Below are 22,967 nucleotides of genomic sequence, written 5' to 3'. Positions count from 1 at the left end.
TATAGTCACATCACAAGGTGAGTTGATCATTGCTGCGCAGAACACGCTTACGCGTGTTCCTGCCGATCGCCATTAGGCGCTGGATGAGATGTATTTATACAGCATTGAAAGCCTGAGTTAACCTTACAAGTTAACGCAGCACTACGTTTGCGGATTTCTAGACTGTGAGAAAATCTAAGTCTTTTCTTTTCTTTTCTTGATTTACAACAGGTTAGGATAGCCTGCTTTGTTTTTTTTGGAGACCTATCCCACTTGCATGTCCCTTGGAATGGACGAATGCTTGGCCTTTCTTTGGAACACACCTGCACACACATGCACGGAATAATTTGCCTTGACTGAACTATTTAACTTAATGTACATTTGCCTGTCTTGCGGTGAGTGTATCTTTTCCTTTATTTTGTAAAGGTCAGGTGCGGCCTTTTTATTGCATTTGTGAGCGACTCATTACCTCATAACGAAGAATGTGGAATGATTGAGATTCTTTTCTATCACCTTTATTTCTTTGTGACACAATAATATTATTATTGTATTTACGTTTGAACATCGCTAGACATAGCGTTTGATGTAAAACTTCTGCGATAGAGTCTTGCTGTGCTCTTTTAAGATTATTGCATTAATGTAATAATTGACGATCATTTGTATAAATAGTACTTAAGTATTATAGGTATTATCTTTTGCGTTTTGAGTCGACTCAAAAATTACAGTATAATATTAACCTTTTGCGATATGACTTTGTGTTAATCGAGAGATATTTGATTTATTATTTGAATGGTACATTTGACTTATAATTTGCTTTTCTTTTATTGTGGTTTGCTCATTGACGAGCATGTTTTTTGCAGAATAATACAGTCCACTAAGACGATTTTCATTGCTGATAACTCGATAAAAAGAGTTGAGTTTATTAACTAAATGATTTAGTTTCATGTTTTCTTTTTGTACACAAAACTAATATCTTAATTTCTGATATCTCTTGATTCTTGTTTATAGATATTATATCTGATGTTTATTTTGAGTTATTAAGTATTATTATTTGGATTATGTTTTCTTGCGACACATAGTTTCTTTTTTTTTGGGGGATATTAAAACCTTTTTAGACAAAAAGGAAGAAGATAACGATGCACTTAAAATATATAGTGAAGAAGAAAAACGACGCATACTTTACGAATATCACGATGCACCTATAGAAGGGCATCAAGGAAAAGAAAGAACAATTAATCGCATACGCTTAAAGCATAATTGGAAGGGATTAATAAAAGATGTCGAAAATTACATAGCCAAATGTGGCTTATGCCAGAAAAATAAATTATCACGACGAACAAAGACACCGTTAATAATCACTGATACGCCAAAGAAACCTTTTGAAAAATGCGCTCTTGATATAGTAGGACCACTGACGATTACTGATAACGGAAATAAATACATCCTAACTTTTCAAGATAATCTGACTAAATTTAGTAAAGCTATACCAATTATTAATCAAGAAGCTAACACAATAGCTAAAGAATTTGTGACGAAAATAATATTAGAATACGGAATACCCGAAAAAATTTTAACAGATCAAGGTACCAACTTTGTAAGCGAAATATTCAAAAAGTGTGCAAATTGCTAAAGATAGAAAAAATACAAACAACTGCATACCATCCGGAAAGCAACGGAGCACTCGAACGATCATATAGAACGTTAGCAGAATATTTACGACATTATATTAACTCCGATCAAACAGATTGGGATGAGTGGATACCTTACGCGATGTTCACATATAATACAATACCGCACACCGCGACAACCTACACTCCGTACGAATTAATGTACGGACATCAAGCAACGCTTCCGACAGCATTAACCTATCCACCGAAAACTAGCTATACGTACGATAATTACGCCGCGGAACTAAGAGAAAAATTAAGAGCCGCACACCAAGTGGCAAAAGAAAATTTAAAGGTGAAAAAGATTAAAGCTAAAGATTATTATGATAAAAAGACTCAAGTAAGCACATTTAAAGCAGGGGATAAAATATTATTATACGACGAAACACTAAGACGAGGACGCTCGAAAAAACTTGACGCGTTATAGACAGGACCTTACGTAGTAATCGAGAAAAAATCAAGCGTTACTACATCATAAAAAAGGGGCGAAAAACAATGCTGGTGCATGCAAACCGCATGAAGCATTTTATTGAAAATTAAATCACACTTACTGCATCATGGAGAATCGGGATAATCCTCATTCTCACTGGCCTCCTCCTGGAGCCAATGTGCCCTGTTCAGGACACAGGTGACCTCAAGAATAGCCAACATCACACGTCGCCACTCCATATTGCTCACACGACGACGACGACGGCTAGAACGCCGAAACTGCCGAACTATAGCACGGTATAATCCTGCTATCAAATCGCGGCAAAGAATCGCCCTTGCCCGGCGAAGAGAACTACGCTCCTCCGAACCACTAACGATTACTGGAACGATCTCCTCCAGTAATTCGGCCGTTGAAAAGGGCCTTCTAATAACAACTCGATCACCGGCCCGCAACATTATCACTATGTTCTCGAACTCCATCAAAACTGAATAAACGCTGAACGACACTGACGCACAGTAGCATTCGCGAGAATCACAAGACCCTTCCAAAGGACGAAATGCAGAACACGCACATATAAAACAAAAAAATTATCTTAATACCCTACACTACTGATATAATATATCACGTAACATAAAACTTCCAGGTACGCTATACTGGAGGATGAATTAATCAAGGTGAGAACCGAAACAATATCCCCAGTCAAGATAGAATACTTCTCACGAGAACCAGGGCTATATTACGAACAAATAGGAGAACTAAATCTCATTGAAACAAAATGGAAACTAGTAATAAAATTAGATATTACGGCAATAAATATAAGATTTAAACGTATTAAGGAAAAAATACAAGATACGGATGAAATCTGTAATAAAATTAATAATAAATCTACAGAACAACCATGCCGAAACATGAAGTTGATAATCAAAAAGAACATTAATCAATTGACGGAATCGATAAAACAAATATAAATACTATTTATAAAAAATCTTCCGACAAACGACGCGGATTAATCAACGGAATAGGTAGTATCGCTAAAACTCTATTTGGAACCATGGACGCAGATGACGAGAAATATATTAATGAACAAAACGCAAATAAAAATATTAAACACAACGCTTACACACATAAATAAGCTAGAAGATATACTAAAACATAATAACGAATTATTAAAAAACGCTACAAAAAATATTTACAATCGAATCTCGGATGAAATTAAACGAGAAGATATATTAGAACACTTTCTAATAATAAACGCAATTTTAACTGATTTACAACGAGATATTCAAGATATTATTGACTTTCTGACACAAATACAAAACGGAATATTAAATCCAAAAATAACACCAATAGAAAAAATAATTTCTGAATTAAAAGAAGCGACACCTCATTTGCCTCAAGGAACACAATTTCCCTTTGGACTTAAAATAGAAGAATGGAATACCATCAAAAAATTAATTACCACAAGCGCATACTATGACAATACAAATATTTATACTATACTACAATTCCCTTTGATAACGTTTCCTAAATACAAAATAATAAAAATAATTCCTTTACCTATACATGACCATGACAATATTTTTGTTTTCACTGAAGTGAATCAACATATATTCGCGATAAGTACAGACGGACCGACATACATGACTATAACAAAAGAAAACTTAAATAAATGTATCAATGTACACAATACATATTTATGCGAACCCTATAGTCCTATTTATATTGTAAACACAAATTCTCTTTGCGAAATACAAGCGTACTCACACATAACAAAAAATACGGATAATTGCGATAAGCGTTATATTAAGAGTAATCAAACTTTATGGATAGCATTAAGAATGCCAAATACATGGTTGTACTCTACACTTAAGGAACAACAAATATGTATACATTGTAAAAATAATAAAGAAACTGTTGTAGTAATTAAGCGAACAGGAAAAATAACGTTAAAAGAAAACTGTAAGGTAATTGCAACAGATATGACAATAAAAACAAAAAATTCTGAGCAAACCGCGAATATACAAACTTATTTACCAAATTTTAATTTAATTAGTTTAATTTAATTTTATTTAGTAAAAATCAGAATATACAAAATAAGAAAAGTCCATTGCAAGGACTAAAATTCAAAAAAATTATATAAGATCCAGAAAAATTAATGGACCTCAGTAATAAACTTGAGGAAATAAATAAAGATGTTAACGACAATCTAAAAAATCTATTCACAGAACAAGCATTTGTCTATCCTATGACAACAAGTAGCATAGCTGTTGTAATTGCCATAATACTTGCAATTATATTAGGAATAAAACTATGGAAAGAGCGAAGTCCATTTTAGAATAAATAAATGGAGTCTCAAGGTTACGAAAACTCGTATCTCCTCCTCGTTTTCTTTTCTCAACGGGGGGGGAGGGGGGGATGTTGTGGGTCCAAAGAACCACAACCACAATCATTTATTAATAAAATATATATAACAATTTAGAATTAGTAATAGGCTCCAAAATTAACAATAATCAGGAATAAGAGGCGGAAAGAGCCGTTGCAAGGTGTTCGTGCATAAATTCAAATTATATTATGAATATAAATTACATTTAAAATCAAACGTTTCTGCCTATGTTAGGCCTTTCTCAGTGACATTACGAAAAATTACAAAATAAAAACATTGTCTTGATATATATATATAGTCGAAACATTAAAAAATTAAATAAATAAACTATAAGCTACGCAGTGATTTCTTCTTAATAATTAGAATCCAATGTGCGGAGATATACAATTGGAACTGTAACAATTATTGCCCGTGTAAATTAACTTTTGGTATTCTTTTATAAAATGTACAATGATAACATAAAAACTGATACATACTTCTAATGAAAGAGCCAGAGATAGGTTTTGCCCCATGATTCGGCTTCAACACTCATAATAAAATATTTCGTTATAACTTAGAAACCGAAGTGTTAAAACCATAAGGAATAAATGTGTCAACTTGGTCAAATGGTTGAAAAGGTAATGTGCCCAACGAATTATCCGCACAAAGTTGTGTGGAAACCCGAGGTGATGGAGGGAGTTCAGATATTACCAGAAACAGAAAAAGAGGGAAGAGGGAGAAGGAGGAAGGGAAAAAAGGAAAGGGGGGAAATAAACCAAAGAGAGTAGGAGAGAGAGAAACAGAAATCAAATTGATGGGAATAAATTTAATACTTGTAAATATGAACTAGGTAAAGATTCAGTGTCGCTCTGTCTGTTTAACCCTTCCTTTTGTCTTTTAATGTAGAGCATTTCTGAGGTGAGCCTTTTTGAATATGACGGTTCTTCATCTAATATGCGAACATTCTTCCAATCAAAATCATGGGTGGAGTCCAATCTATGACGGGAAATGACAGAAGGAGAGCCACTTTTTTTGTTGATATCAGTTCTATGTTCCTTAATTCTTGTGATCAACTGTCTTTTTGTCTGTCCTACATAAGAAGCCTCACACTCCAAACAAGAGATCTTATAGACCACATCACAATGGCACAACAAATCTAAATTATCTTTCCCCGTTTTGATGAATTTTTTTAGGTTTTTAGGAATTGAAAAGGCCAACTTAAATTCCTTGTCTCTAATAATCGAGGTAAAATCATTAGCTATAGAATCTACAAAAGGTATCGTAAAGAAAGTTTTTAATTTGTCATCATTGTTATTGTTGTGCTCAAGAATATAATTAATTCTATGGTAGTTGTGGATTAGGGACTTCGGTCGATTATTCATATGTTTAAAGATCACTGGTAACGGATAACAATTCATCATAAGTATGTTAATAGCAGTGGATAGATTCTTCTATATATATATATTAATAAAATATAAGAATATCTATTACATATCAGGTTAAGATATCAAATATTCAGTGCGTTTTTGGCTCGTGCAAGACACCGGAGAATCGCGCAGCAAAAATTAAAACCTAATTCACTTTTAACGCGACAATGCTGACGAACTATCGAATTTCGTCAGCAAGTTCGATCGAAAAGACCGTTAAAACTGCAATCAAGTGCAGTTTCGCGAATATAAAATCGCCGTTGCGAGATCACGACGGCGGGTCGAAAACTATCAGTCAAAAGGAACGGACGTATGTCCGTCAGGACTACAAATTTAGAAGATTGTGAATTATAACAAATCGCTAAAAGCGAATAAGAGTAACTTGAGGCTCCGTAATACTAAAACTAAGGCAAGGATTCCTGACGGAACTTAGTTTATCTACTAGTAAGGGAATTTGTAATAAATCAAGAGATCAATAAATATGTGGAAAATTGTTTTATTATGAAAAAACTAAAAAGGATTATTCCCGGATTCCCGGCCTAACTCCTCGGCAGATCCCGAACCTATGCCCTATCACCAAGGGCACAACAATAATTGCAACATTGCGATGAAAGATTGATGCAATGTGTATGCAATCATTGTTTTATTATGAAAAAACTAAAAAGGATTATTCCCGGATTCCCGGCCTAACTCCTCGGCAGATCCCGAACCTATGCCCTATCACCAAGGGCACAACAATAATTGCAACATTGCGATGAAAGATTGATGCAATGTGTATGCAATCTTTGTGTGCTGTATGGGATACTACATTATATCGTAAACATTTTTCTCATACTTACTTGTGAAAACTTCGAGATCTATCAAAGGGAATGGGTTGTTTTTTACATACAACACACGCTTTCGTCATAATTTGTTATAATTTTATAAATGTTGCGTAAGCCACGTTGAAGATAATAATGAAATAAGACAGAAATTTATCGTGCAAAGACATCTCTGTCTTCAGTAAGAACGAGCAAAATGATAATATTTCTCTATCACAGATCACAGCGTTTATTAAAGAAACTTCTCCTCAAAACTCAAAACAACGCGTCTCCCCACTCAGCTTTCGAAGTTCGATGCACGCGCAACATTAGACAAAGATAAAGATGGCCCTCTCATATTCTTTCTCTTTCTATTGTCTAACGTTCCTAGGCCGGTATTCATAGTCCGTTCTTATATTCAAGATCATCTTAAGCACGAACTTATATTTGCTCTCTTCGTCAGACACAATCTATGTGTGACGAAGAGAGCGAATATAAGTCCGTGCTTAAGACGATTTTGAATATAAGAACGGACTATGAATACCGCCCCTATTCTTTGTTCTTAGCTGACTTCTCTACTCTATCTATATAAGTAAGTAAGTAAGTAAGATGTGTTATGGCTCCGAAGGGTCTCCCCTCTTGCGGCCATCTGGTTCGGAGTGAGGGCAATAGAATGGAGCGGGAAATTTAAAGGAAGAGATTAGACTTTCTGAGGAAGAATTCAAAGGCATCCAAGATTTCGGCAGAGGGGTTTTTCAAGAGCGAAGTGGTTAAGTAAGGTGGATTTAGATTAAGTTTTTGGAGTTTGTTTTGTAATATGGTTCTTGCATTATTGTAAAGTGGACAATTCCATAGTACATGATCAATGCTTTCTGAGTGATAACAACAATTACATTTTGGAGAATCGACAATGTTGAAACTAGCTAACGAGGCATTTAAATTATAATGATTACTTCTGATACGATTTACGGAAGTAATGATCTTTCGATCAAGAGATTGAAAAGGGTGAAATCAATGTTTTCTAGTTTTATTATAATAGAATTTAAAGTATTGAACGCCCTTTGTATTTTTCCATCGTTCAAGAAAAGAGAAGAATCAATGATAAACTTTTTCTTGGAAATGACGATAAAAATCAGAATGAGGAATATGTATATTTAGATTAGTTCCGTGTTTGGTAGCCAGAATGGCTAGACGATCGGCTATTTCGTTTCCGAGAATTCCTGTATGAGCTGGGATCCAAATGATTTCGATGCTAAGACCTAGTTGATGGGCTGAGTAGAGTTTTTCTTTTAAATAAACAACCAGTTCATTTTTGCAATTCAACGGAGAGCAGTTGGCGAGGGATCGAACTATGCTTTGAGAATCTGTAAAGATAATAGAGTTACATAGTTTATTGGAGATGATAAGGTCAATAGCTAAGTCTATCGCTATGCTTTCAGCAGTGAAAATAGATGCTTTGGAGGTGATTCTGTAGAAAAGAGAATGATCTAATGAGGGAGCATAGACAGCTAAGCCTACATACAATCCAGATTCTTTCTTTGATCCATCAGTATAAAAGATGCTTTTTCCTTTGATTAGTCCACCATAGAACATTCTGAACGTTTGGTTGGGATCAGAGGAAGTGTCAAAATTAGATCTAATTGTGATCCTGGTGTTAGGAGTCCATAGAAGGGCTTCAAAAGGTATCGAGTAGCTAGGAACTCTGATTTTGGATTTGATAAGGTTTTTGAAAACACGTGTAGAAGAGAAAGCTTTGAGTAACAGAAAAGTATTAGAAATATTATGTCTAGTATTAATAGTGGTAGCGTTAGTTAGCTTTTCGAGTTTGGAGATGAGAGGGTGTTTTTCCAACGAGAAAACTCTTAGGAGATATCTATGAGTGAGATAAGAAAATCTAATATGTAAAGGTAATTCACACAATTCTGCCAGTAAAACATTAGTTGGTGTGGTGCTTCTATATCCAAGCGCTAGTCTTAAGGCTTGGAATTGTATGCGTTCAAGTTTTTGGCTTAGGTTATGAGAGAGTCCAGCAAAAATAAAGCATTCGTACTCGATGGAAACTCTAATAACCATTTTATATATGGTTAATAGGGCAGACGGATGAGAGCCCCACCATACCCCTCTTAACATTTTAATAATGTTTAGAAGTTTCCTGCCTTTAGAGAGGAGATAATTGACGTGAAGATATCCGGTGAATCTATAGTCAAAAAAATGCCAAGGAATTTAGCGTGATCAACTGAATTAATGAGATTTCCATTGACCTCGATAGAACAAGAGAAAGGGTCTATTCTTTTTCTAGTAAAGATGACGAGTGACGACTTGGAGGGAGAAATCTCCAGACCAATGTCTTCAAGATATGTGGTGATTTTTGTGGCAGAATTGGATAAATTAAGAAGAATTTCTTCAATTTTTTCTCCTCTTATGTAGATAATTGTATCATCGGCAAATTGAAGTAATCGACAATTGTTGGTTATTTGCTTGCTTAAAGCATTAATATATATGTTAAACAGAATAGGACTCAATACAGACCCCTGTGGCACACCTTTATAGGTATGATAAGGCTGTGATAATTCACCATTAATAATAAAATGGAGGATGCGAAAAGAGATAAGGTGAAAAATGAATCTGCATAGTCTCTCTGGGATCACGATGTTTCTCAAAGTATGAAGTAGAATGTCAGGAATGAGGTTGTCAAAAGCCCCTTTAATGTCCAAGAAAAGACAAGGAGTATATTGTCCATATGCAAGTCCAAGGCAAATTTCTGTAGAAAGTAGAGCCAGGTTATCATAGCATGATTTACCTTTCCTGAAACCAAATTGAGATTTAGAGATAATATTATTATGCTCGCAAAACCATTGAAGTCTAGAAGAGATTATTTTTTCTAAGATTTTAAGCAGGCAAGGTGTTAGCAAAATAGGTCGGAATTTACCCGGAGTGGATTTGGGAATTAAGTACACTAAAGTTTTCCTCCATTCATTGGGATAGGTTCCTGTGGTCAGAATACTGTTGAATAGGTGACAAATAAGTTTATGCATAAATATAGGGAGATTTTGAATCATTCGATAGCTAATGCCATCCAATCCCGGAGACGATCGAACACCAAGTCTGGCAATGACGTCGGATATCTCATTGACGGATATAGATCGAGAGAATAAAGATTCATCCGGAGAGAGTTCGGAATTCTCAAATGAGATGAAAGGGGGACAAGAGTCTGAACAGAGAGTATGAATAGTACTATTGAATTCTTCTATTTTATGATTTGTGTTGAAGTTATTGTGAACACCGACTAAATTTTTGTTTTTAAAGCATTTGATGGTTCTCCAAATTTTTCCAGGGGCAGTTTTAAACTCAATCTCACTACAGAATTTCCTCCATGATTCTCTCTTGGCTTTATGAAATACCCTCTTGGCCAGGGCCTCTTGTCTTTTAAGATGACAGTAGTTCAAATAAGAAGAGACTTTCCTGAAGTTAGACAGAGCCAATTTCCTTTCTATTGCTGCAGAGTCACAGTCGTGATTCCACCACGGGGCCGGAGGAGGTCCCTTAGATGAGTGATGGACTGAAAGGGAATCAGAGTTTGAACGAAGAGGATGGCCATTTGCAGATTCGATAGCTGAAATAAAAAGCGAAGTGAGATATTCTATATGATCAGAAGGATTGATGTGAGGATCTAGAATTCTTGAGGAAATTTCTTCTTCTTGAAGAATGAAGAATTTTTTAAAAGTTAGCCAGTTAGTAGATTTTTTATCTATTTTGTGACAGAATCTTTTTGAATATTGAACGGTAGTGAGTATGGTGGTCACGACAGGAAAGTGATCACTATTCATAGAATCATCCAGTACCTGCCAAGAACAGATAGGTGCAAGATCAGGATTAATTAGAGTAAGATCTACAGCGCTCTTATTTTGAGAGGGGGCTGTAAGTCTAGTTGGTGAACCGTTGTTTAGAATTACCAAGTCGTGATCTGAAGCGGCTTCTTCCAACGATCTGCCAGCCGAGTCAATAATCGAACATCCCCAGGAAGGATGGTGCGAATTGAAGTCACCCAATACAACAACATTTTTGAAATTAACAAAGGTAGAAAATAACTTATCCCAATGTTCATATTTTATGCGAAATTCTGTGTGTTTATAAATTGATGCAATTAGTAATTGTCCTTGAGAGGTGGACAGTTTTACGCCTAGGGTGTCAAGTGAACCTTCTATGCAATTAATGACAGCATCGATAGCTGAATGAATATCATTCCTGACAATGGTACACAGACCACTGGATTTTATGCGTAACGAATCTCTTTGAGATCTATACGAAAGATAGTATAGCCTGGAATTGAGAAGTGAGTACTTGAAATTAACCAAGGTTCGGAGATCACGATTACGTCATAATCTTTGATGATTTTTAAAAGTTCTCCCTTCTTAGAAAGAAGACCTCTGGAGTTCCATTGTAAGATATTGATGTTAGGACGTTGAAAAAGCTTATACATTGTGAGAATAATAAGTATTAGCTGAGGAAGAATTTTGATTAAGTGGCGGAAAAATTGAGGAAGATCTATCATTTGCTAAATTTGAAAACGATGGGTTGATTTGACTGAATGCAGCAATTAACTGCGTAAAAAGTTGGAAGATAAACTTCATTTGATTCTCATAAGAACCAAAAGAGGTGGGTGAAGAATGAGGGGAATCGGGACTCCCTGAGGGATAAGCGCACCCATTCGGAGGTATGAGAAGGGGCCTACCGTTAGGCTCGAGAATATAGTCGTGACCAGAGCCACGTCCATCATAATAACGGACAGGAGGGGATTTAAGGGTAGATGTTTCCTTGTTAAAGGTAGAGGAGGACGGTTTAGAACTAAGATTTTTGTAATTGGTAGATTTTATGCCAGATCTACTAGCCATTTGGGCGTAAGTTACGCTCCTCTGATTAGGTGGGGAAGTGTAGTTGATAGGGGGCGATGGCAAGAGAAGGAGAGAGTCCCTGAGAGAAAATATTGGATTCTGGGGAAGAACTTTTCATAAGGGGGGGGAAATTGAAGATATCATTCTCCATATTGGAGAATGAGTTTTTCCCGGAAAGGATATCTCTGGCTTCCTTAAGTGGAATATTTCTCTCAGCCGCGAGAAGCTGAACGTTTTTTTGAATATTATATTCTGGGCATTGAGGATCTAAGGGGGAGTGTTTTCCTTTACAGTTAGCGCAATTGGGGGATGAAGCGATGTGTGGACAAGGAGGGGATAATTCATGGTCAGAGCATCCACAGTGAGGACATCGAGGTTTGCCTCTACATTGTGCGGCTGAGTGACCGAATCTAAAACAAGAAAAACATATAGTAGTTTTTGGAATAAAAAGGACTACTTCATATCTAACACTAAAAATATTAATAAATTTGGGAAGTATTTGGTTTAGAAAGGAAATTACAATGGATTTAGAGGGGACGAATTGAGAGGTTTTAGTGCCTGTGTCATCCTCTACAGTGATTTTTCTGTTGAGTCTTCTCACGGTCATGACCTCAGTGGGACACTCAATTCCTAGTTTAATTTCGTCAGGTTCTATATCAGTAGGAATGTTGCGAATAATGCCTTGTCGAAATATTCTATAATTTGGAATAAAGCAAGTCATGTTGCGGTCCTTAAGCGGTTGTTGGGAGACCAAAAGATTGGCCGCTTCTTTTGTGCGATACTTGACAGAAATTTTCGAGAATCCCAATTTTTTTACCTCAATGGTTTCTTTTTTACCATGTTTATTGAGGAATCGACCTATGAACAAAGGGTGAATAGGTGAGAGGGGAGAAGAGGAAGATTGTATGTATACGTAATACGGTCCCTGATTGTTATGAGCATATCTATTGCTTATTAGTTTGTCAAGAGAACTTATTGATTCGTTTGGACGGCTAATTTGAGTATTTAAGATGGAATTGTTATTGTCTTTATTATTATTTGTCTTTTTGGAATTGATATTAATAAAGCCCTCATCGTCGGCAGATCTTTTCTGCCTCGAAGGGATCGAAGAGCCAATAGGGGGTGATTCATTGTTTGGGTCAGACATAATAGTATTAATGCCAATGATTTCCGAAATTCTCTTAGGATCGTTATCATTGTCTATGGACGGATATAATTTCTTAGAAAAGGAGATTAACTGATTATCGACATTCATATCAGAATCAGAATCGCTAGAACTAGGGATAATAAGATTCGTGTTTTTGCTCACTCCATTGCCTTTGTCAAGGTTACCTTTATTGCCTTTGATTCGGAAACGTGAACGGGATCGAGAACGAGGCATGATGCTCACGTGGGTGGGGCTTCCCCGAGGGGAAGCCTTATTTTGGGTTGTCTGATTTAAGACTTTTTGTAGATAGTTTTTTTCTTTTTTTTTTTTTTGTTCCAAGATGAGAAAATCTTCGAAAGACACCCTGTTCCGGACCAGGGTAGTGCTGGATTCGACCGAGACTTGTATCAGGACAATCTCATCATAACCGATAAGGAACATCTCTCCGGCCTGACCGGATCCGACAACTCATGCGGGCAAAGAGTGTCCGATTCCTAGGAAGGACAAAAGAGAAGACGAACCATCAACCATGAGAGAACCCGATAACACATCTCGACCGCCTACCAGCTAAAAACTCACCTCATGCCTTTCAGGCCCTAACGTGAGAGAGAGACAGGCTTACTGACTAGAGCATATCTCTGTCTCTCTCTCAGGATTGCCCTCAAAAGGGCTCTAGACAAAGAAAAACGGGAAAATACTAAGAAGAATAAACTACATTATAAAAGGCTACTATAAAAAGGTAGCATAGCCAAGACCAACAAAATATAAGAATAATATCGCTTAATAGAAAAAAGGATAACTACTGAGAAGCACAACACCAGCATCCATATGCTTATACACATATAAGCATAACAAAATGCCTGAGTTGCTCTTTACAAGTATAGTATAATATATAATATTATTCAACTATAATATAATCAAATCTAATCTATTTTTATATATATATAAAGTATACGCAATCGTTATAAATTTTATGATCAGTCTTATTCGGAGACTTCGGAATCAATGTGTCCAATCACCTGATTTCTGCTCGCAACCTATCTCGCCCTTTCGGCCGCTTCTTTGCAGGTCAATACCTTAGAACAAAAGGTCGAGAAGGCCCTCGATTTGTCTACATTATCTAGAATCGAAGTAACAACAGAGAGAAGATCGAGTTTATCTCCAATAATCCGTGTCAGATCGCTCCTTTCGGAATCCCAAGAACCACAAAACTGGAGGGTGTGTTGTGCGGTATCAATCTCGATGCAACAAAAATAACAAAATGGAGAATCTACTTTCTTAATTTTATACAAAAACTCATTAAAGCATCCGTGACCCGTTAGGAATTGGGTCATGTGATATGTGACCCAGCCGTGGTTTCTATTTAACCATTCATTCAATTTGTCAACTAAAGCATCGCGCAGTCTAAAGCTAGGGTGACTATCATTCATGTCCATTAGACACCCCCTCTAGTCAAGTAGGGCCTGTTTTTTCGCTTCAATTTTCCATTTCACTATAGTACTGGGAGAGTTTTCTTCTTCATCGTTTATGGCGGATCTAGTCTTAAAGTAAAGAGCCGCTAACCTACGCGCCTGGAACTCTAACGGGGGAGTCCCCGGGATGATCGACGCCGCGACGAAGGATACCGTTCGGTATGCGCAACAGACCCTTTGGGTGATCCTTCTCATAAGCCTGACCATTAAAGTCTTCGCTCTTCGATTCTCTTCAAAAGAGACCGACCACACGGGAGCTCCATAGAGGATCATGGAGAGAACTACATGTAAGTACAATTTCCTCTTCTTTTTATTAGGTCCTCTGCAATTGGGCATAATTTCCCTGAGATAACTTATAATTTTATTTACCTTTAAATATAGCTTCTCAAAATGTTGAGTAAATTTCCAATCACTATCTAAGATAATGCCAAGATATTTCAATGTTGAGGTTATAGGAACCTCCTTGTTTTTTATTATCAAATTGTAGGAACCATGCCCAATCGCAGAGGCCGGAAAAATTATAGCCTCCGTTTTCTGTGGTGAGATTTCGAAGCCAAGCCTCTCGATCTCTTTCACTACCGTGCAAGCAGTCATCATCGCAAGGTGAGATGTCTCATCGATGTTTTCTCCGAAAACAACTAAAATAGTGTCATCCGCGTACTCAATTAAAAAAAAAGCCCAACGGAAGTGTGAGGCTAAGTACCCTGTTGTATCCGATATTCCACAGAGTCGGTCCAAGGACTGAACCCTGTGGAACACCACGATACACACCTCGCGCTCGTGTGACACCCTCCGAGTCGGTGTAAACTAAACTTCTGTTAGATAGGTATTCGGAAACAATCCTACATAGGTAGCTCGGGAACTCCATGGAGATCATGGCCGAGTGAATAACGCTCCAAGGCAGTGTATTAAAAGCATTTTTGATATCAAAAGCTACTGCAATGACAACCTATCCTCCTCTCTTTTGACAGAGACCATACGTCTAAGTGTCAAAATTGCGTCTATGGTCGACCGCCCCCTTCTAAAACCGAATTGATTCTCAGAGAGGAATCCAGACAGCTCCAAATGATCATTTATTCTCGAGACAATAATTCTCTTGAACAACTTGGAAGACTCATTAAGAAGGCAAATTGGCCTATAGATTCTAGGGTCAAAAGAATCCCCCTCCTTCTTTTTAAGTAATACAAGTTTCGCAGTCTTCCAGACTGTAGGAAAGATACTCTCTCTGAGACACGAATCAAAGCATGCCCGCTAGATCTCCATGAGAGATCCCGCGCTACCCGCGATAACCCCCCCCCCCCCAGAATTCCATCCGGACCGGGGGCCTTTCTTTGCCATGTAACTTCTTAAAGGCGCAATTCTGCTACACTGATGGAAAGATCTCCATGCCAAACAAAATGAGAATAATAATCAATAAAGCTATGCTCATTATAGTCCTCTGGAAAAAGGACATCAATAATATCCACTATCGTAGAATGAGGAAGTGTCTCGCAAACTGAATGAAAAGTAGGTTTTAACTTTTTAAGAACAATCTTGTAAGGAAGGCCCCAAGGGTTATCATTTAGGTTATTGATCAACTCGTTCCACGATCTATTTTTAGCTCTAATAATACAAATTCTATACTTGCGAAGACAAACTCTATAATTTCTATATTTAATATTTATCATATTATTATTACCAGAGAAGCCTGAGAGACGCCACGGCTAGGTTTTACGTGATCCGCGAAAGCGATACGCCACCTGTGGACCTAAAATCTGAACATTAGAACTACGTAGCCATGTGCACAATTTTTGGTTTCATTCCGTGCTATGTCCACGAAGGATCGATAATATAGAGTAATGTGCACATTAATGTATATTATACATGTATATTATACATCAATGTGCACATTACTCTGTATTATCGATCCTTCGTGGACATAGCACGGAACGAAACCAAAAATTGTGCACATGGCTACGTAGTTCCAATGTGCAGATTTTAGGTCCACAGGTGGCGTATCGCTTTCGCGGATCACGTAAAACCTGGCCGTGGCGTCTCTCAGGCTTCTCTCTGTTATTATTACCCTTTTTCCTAGTTCTAGAAAGATCACGACGTGCCCTAGTGACCTTCCGGCGAGCGGCCGCCGCCTCCTCACACCACCAATAGGAAGACTCTCTCTTAATTCCTCCATTTCGTGGCATAGAGATATCAGAAATCTCCCTCAGCAAATCGCACAACCAACGAACATGAGTCTGCGCAGAGGCCTCGTCCGACAGGCTAAAAAACCAGGCCATGCCGATAGAGCTGGCAAGTAACTTATCTGAATTCAATTTGTAGTAATTCCATCTAGGAAATTTTTTATTAATGGTCTTAAATTTAATTCTAGCCTGACATGGTCCCACAACCAATCGTACCAACTTGTGATCAGATAAAGTAACCGTATCAGTCTCCACCACACAGCTTCTAATCACAGCCTTGGCCGATCTATTGGCGAGAGCTAAATCTATGACCGATCTGCCCTGCCATCTCACGCAAGTATAAGTAAACTCCTTATTTAATAAATGTAGATTAACCTCCTCCATCCAATTATTGAGCAAAATACCACGATTATCCATTCGTTTCGGATCCCAGTTTACGTGTCTGGCATTAAAGTCGCCGAGAATTAATATCGGGCAGTGTTTATATTTATTAATAATAACTGATAAATCATCAAGAAAACCATTGAAAGTTTTATCCAACATATTACGTGTATAATAGCAGCTGAAAATTACTATAGAGTTCCACTTAACAGCGCAGAAACCGCGATCGCGTTCTAGTGACTGCATAGGCAAAAACATACCGTGAACTCTACGCCAAAAAATAGCAGATGTAGGAGGGTCATCTAAGGAATGCACCCACCTGTCGTCGTTATCCGGAATAGAATGTGGTTCCGTCATTCTGTAGATAGTTACTATCCTGGGCTCAGATTTATCGACTGCGAAGATTTATGTTCCTGCTGAAAGAATCACTGAATATATGCAAATGCGAATAAATTTTTTTTTTTAGCTTTAACAAAGAAGGACCATTCACGTTCGCGGCGCACATTAATCTATATAAGCTCTTTGGTTGTGACCACGGAGTAAAATAGGAAGGAGCAAAATCTTCATAGACCTTTTTGTTTTAAAAACGGTCCTTAATTTTTTTCACCGGTAGAGATGCTGTTATAGATGAAGACCTGACCGTCTTCCGTGGCGCGAATATTTGAATGAACTAAAAAGATCGAATATTTAAAGAAGAAATTTAAAAGAGTACAAAAGAATATAAAAATATATTATTTATTTTATTGACACAATATAAATATGTTTGAAGTAAAAACAGTAAAAAATAACAATTATTCCTTAACTACATGTAAAAAATTCGACAACATAAATACTCTATTATTGTAAGTTAAAAAAAAGTTTTATAACTTAAGCTAGCTTAGATTGCTTTCTAAAGAGTTTTGATTTTTCTCTTTTAGCAACATTTATGTCATTGAATTTTTTGCATGCAAAATACATCCGGATTGTTAAATAAAAATTCATTATAGCCACGGTTAATGAATTTTTATAATCAAGGCACCCAACTTTAGGAATATCAATGATTTCGAGCATATCGAGTACTTCGAATAAAATATTTTTATTTAAATCTCTTGATTCCAAGACTTTTGTCACCGCATCTTCTAATGCAGAGCATAAAGTAAACATTTCATCAGAAGGATGCAGAAGCCCGCCTCTGCTTTTTACAATAATAAGTTTGTCCCTTTCTACAGATTTTTCTGCCATTATATTGAGAAGAGAATGCTCACATTCTATACAATTTGTAAATGTTTTTGTCTTTCGCGCAACATAACCTGCTACATACGCTTTCACAAAATCAGAAGTTTGTTTATTGGTATAATCGTGATCGTATGAAATCATTGAAATATATACCATACTGGAACGAGCACGCCTTTGTTCTCGACCGGTCAGATGGAGATAGCTGTTCGGACCCGGATCTCTCTATCTAACCAACAGTCTCGGTCACGTGTTTACAGCTACTATTAGTCGAGAGTAGACGAGATAGAAAGAGAAATCCGGTACCGAGTCACTGCCTTGTCTGACCGTTTTGTCGAATGGAGGGGGTAGCCTGTGCGCCTTCCAGTATGGTATATATTTCAATGTATGAAATACATCCGGAAAGATGAGGTTGTCAGCGACAGAAGCGCCACGAATTTTTTTTTGCCGCTGTGGAGTCAAAACTGAAATACCATAGACATAGGAATAAGGAGACGGAGTGTAAGCTGCGAGGGGTGAAGCCGCTTTCGGGGAGCGGGGACTACGGTCACATGGTACTTTGGTGCTACATTTATGCTACAACTAATGCTAATGTGGCACTAAAATATCACGTGACTGCTATTCCCCGCACCGCGGAACTGGCTTCACTCCCCTCGCCTAAAGTAAGATTTTATGCTCTGTCTCCTTATTCCTATGTCTATGTGAAATACAGAGATTTTACTCCTTCTGTTTACTCCGTGGTTGTGACACGCTACAACCATGGAATTATACAAATATATAGAAAGCCGCACAAGGCTTTTGTTAGAGTCCGGGACACCGAGTTACATCATGCTTAGCCAATCAAAAACTTTTTCAAAAGTAACAAAATAAAATGCGATTGGCTGTCGTAGTGAATATATGAACATGCGGTAAAATCAAATATGTTAACTTCATTAGTGCACACTCGCACAGTCGCATCTTTTCTATACCACAATTTTTCTAATTGCATTATTTGACAATAAATTTTATTAAAAAATTAATTACACACGATATACATCAAAAAGAACTATAAAAAAATATGCTTACATATAAAAATTATATGATAGAGGAAAGGCTATAAATTTAAAAAATGATCCATTGATGCATTGGAATGACATAAAGAAACATATATTTGCAAATAATAATTTTGAGAATCTTTTACTACCAGAAAACTTTCACACATAATAAATTTGCAAAGGTCAACGCAAAGTCATTTTTCTGTCACTAAACAGTATACGATGACATCAATTTTTCGTCACGCGGAAAATACGTGACCATTTCGAGTCAAAATAAAGTCATTTTGACTTTTTCTTGATTTTAGTGTGTTCCTTGGATGGGTGCTTTGTATTTTAATTATTTAAGAATGGATGTAAGCATCTTTTATTTCTTCTGCCATAACCAAATTGTTTGAATACGCCATCATTAATTATTTAATAACAAAAATATTTACATAAGTATTTGAATTAATGACTCTAATAATGCACTCTTCACTCCGCAGCAGTTCCGCAGCCCAGTTCCGTACAGAACTAATGCAGAACATACGGAATAGCTGTGATTAGCTGTCTCAATGGCTTAGTTTATACCAATTGTTTAGTACGCGTATCAAGTACTAAATCTGCTTCTCCGATAGGTATAAATCGTTTAGCGTAAAATCTACACCAATCAAAGAAGCAGATTTAGTACTTGATACGCATACTAATAGCGTTTTTCACTGAGCCGCACTGAGTGCGCACCGAAAACTTGTTCAGTAGCAGCAGCACTGTACGAGGTTACCGAAAGTGCGAGTTTCTTGCACTCCCAGCTAAACAATAAACTACATGTGTCAAGTGCCAAAAAGTGCAATATTTCTGGATTTACGAAAAATGATGGAACAGTCAGAGGAATTAAACATTTGCTTTAAAGTCAATAATGACATGCTGTCATCAAAACTTCAATCAAGTGAAATAGATTTATTCAATAAATTGATAATGTGTCAAAAATGATAATATGTCCAATTCAGCAGAGATAGATTTACTACCTCCGTGAGTTTTATCAGACGGTTAAAATTGTAAAATTGCGTAAATATCAATTATTTTATAAGCTGTTGCTCTTGCAACACAAAAATGACTTTTGAACTGTAACAATAATATATAATTATTTGTAGCACTTATATACAACACATGTATATATTTTTTCACATAATACAATACCAATACAGCACAATAAACAATACCTGTACAGCAACAATTAAATTATTAATAAATAATAAATATATAATCACAACTTACGTCCTTATCCGTAAGATTATGTACAACATTAATAAAATTTTCGATTTTTGGAATTTTTTGTGGATTTCCTTTTGTTATTTCATCTTCATCACTGCTAGATGATGAAGAAGATAGCAAATCTAGCAATTGAAAAGCATTAAAAATATCGCGCGCTGCCATCTTGCATTCAACCGACACCGTCTTTTAGAGCTCGTGTCGAATTTATGCACTAACGTGCAAAAACTCGGCACTCAACTTCTCACTAAAACAGCGCGCTCCGTCTCCGTGCGCACCGAAACGCCCAGTGAAATACGTTGCCCTCATCTAGTGCGCACCCAGTGCGCACCAGTGCGACTAGAGAAAAACACTATAAACAATTGGTGTAAACTAAGGCTGCGTTCAAGATCTATAGAGAGAAGGTTACCTCATGCGCAAAGAGGGACGAGCGGCAAGAGGGGCAAATGCAAAGAGAGACGAGCGGCAAGAGGGGCAAATGCAGAGAGGGGCGAGCGGCAAGAGGGGCAATGATGATCTCATCGGCAAACAGAAGCTATCTCAGACAGCTACTGTTTGTCGATGAGATCATCATGCTCTCCCCTTCCTTCATCGCCCCTCGCTATCAAGCTGTTTCTAGCTCCCCCCTTCCTTCATCGCTCCTCGCCATCAAGCTGTTTCTAGCTCCCTCCTTACTTCATCGTCCCTCGCCCTCAACCGGTTTTACTGAGGTAACCTTCTCTCTATAGATCTTGGGCTGCGTTCCCATTTCGTCTCACTCAGTGCAGTATCCAGTGGCCGCAGCTCTTTTCCGTATCATCTGACAGAGAGAAGCCTGAGAGACGCCACGGCCAGGTTTTACGTGATCCGCGAAAGCGATACGCCACCTGTGGACCTAAAATGTGCACATTAGAACTACGTAGCCATGTGCACAATTTTTGGTTTCGTTCCGTGCTATGTCCACGAAGGATCGATAATACAGAGTAATGTGCACATGATGTATATTATACATGTATATTACATGTTCTATTGGTACAATTGACCGCAACGCAGCAAGGCATTTATCTTTTTTTTTGTTCACAGTCGGATACACGCAAATACAGAGTTCGAGCAGCTTAGAAACCATAACCTAATTATCATAAACTTGTCAGCTCAGTGACAGAGGCATGAGGGCAAGGAGTGGGGAAACGGAACAGAAATGGCGGAGACCAGAGCAGACGGTAGAATACCTACATCTTTAGTGCTCTAGTTATATATGTCTATGGTAATGGCCGACAATTGTCAACTGGTCATAACGTGAAAGTCGGATATCATAAGTTACGTGTTATGTGTATGAACATTATACCAGAGAGAAGACTGAGAGTGGACATGCCCGCATTTTTCGTGTTTCTGTGGGCTAGCGCCTCTATGTGCACAAAACGTGCACATTGAACTACGTAGCCAATGTCCACGAATCCCGTAGGTAATGTCCACGATCTTTTGGGTCTCTTCCGTGCTATGTCCACGACTTTTTGGTTCCGATATGTGCTATATCGGAAATATGGCTACTGTAACGTCCCCATATTTTAGCGAGTAGATTTCCACTCGTAAATTTTTGTTTTAAACTTTCTAGTTTATCACCTCTTGGAATTATCGCTCGCTGTATCAATAGTGCCCGACACATGTCGCCAGAAAGGCGCAACACGAAACCTTTCGCGTAACGTAAACCCCTTGTTGCGTTTCAAAGCGTACGACTGTAAATTATCTGTCGTCACTCTCAAAACTTAGGTTCGGATATCACCTATGGTTTTATGTTAACCATACCACTCTCAAAACTTAGGTTCGAGTATCGCCTGCAGTTTTATATAAACCATGCCTCGAACATCCGATATTCAAAAGCGAGATTACATCCATGTGCGGTCCTATTGCATAGGACAAACCTTTGTCTCTGAAGATCCAGAGGAGTATAAATACGGGCCCTGCGAAGCCGCCGAGTCAGTCAGTATTCAATTTTTCAGTAAGCCGTCAATATTCAGTCAGAGAGTCAGTTTCGGTCAAGTTGTTAGTTTTCGCAGTCGCAATTTCAATTCTAACTCAGTCTCGGTCTAATTCTAATTCTAATTCTAATTCTAGTTCTAGTTTCGTCCTAGTTCAATACGGTTAATTTAAGTTCGGTTTATCAATTTTATACGTTCAATTACTTAATCCGCGAACTGCGCGTTCCATTTCTAGAACATAAGTGCTTATATGTTTGTAAGAATTCTTATCTTATAAGTTCATTTGAGTGTAATTTCATTTATTAACCAATGTACTCTTATTTTCATTTATAATTACATTTATTTGGTTGCTTTGAGAATTTTATCTTTAATTTCAAATCCTTAAACATTATTCCAATTTAGCGTGCGATCCTTAAATTCCAACGAACAATAAAAGGTAAAGACGTGTCGCGAAATAACTCTAGTGCAGTGATTCCTCGACCGCAAGATAACCAGCAACAATGACGCATCTGAAGATTCATCTCTACACGACTATCAGCCTGCTATTGGAAGATCGATCCTGGAACCGATCGGGCGCCTTACAATTAGATTGAGTCATCACTGACTTCAGGTACCATACAAGTCGACACCGGTGAGTCCGTTCCAAATTTATTTGCATGGGAAGGTTTAAAGTTAAAATCTGAGCAAGAGAAAATGCCAGATACCGAAGTAACATCTTTGCGCCCAGACTCAAATTGTAATTGTCGTTTCGTGTACTGTATCTTGGATAACGCGTGCTTGAATAGAA

At 37.4% G+C, this 22,967-nt stretch overlaps 1 pseudogene; it reads right to left on the bottom strand.

Moving 5' to 3' along the window:
• Positions 1-7,352: 7,352 nt before the first annotated feature.
• Positions 7,353-11,557, bottom strand: LOC136997637 (uncharacterized; annotated as a pseudogene).
• Between the last annotated feature and the right edge of the window lie 11,410 nt (positions 11,558-22,967).

Source organism: Linepithema humile, chromosome 2, assembly GCF_040581485.1.
Source record: "Linepithema humile isolate Giens D197 chromosome 2, Lhum_UNIL_v1.0, whole genome shotgun sequence".
Classification (NCBI taxonomy): domain Eukaryota; kingdom Metazoa; phylum Arthropoda; class Insecta; order Hymenoptera; family Formicidae; genus Linepithema; species Linepithema humile.
Note: the sequence above shows the minus strand (reverse complement) of the source record. Positions and strands in the feature narration are given on the sequence as shown.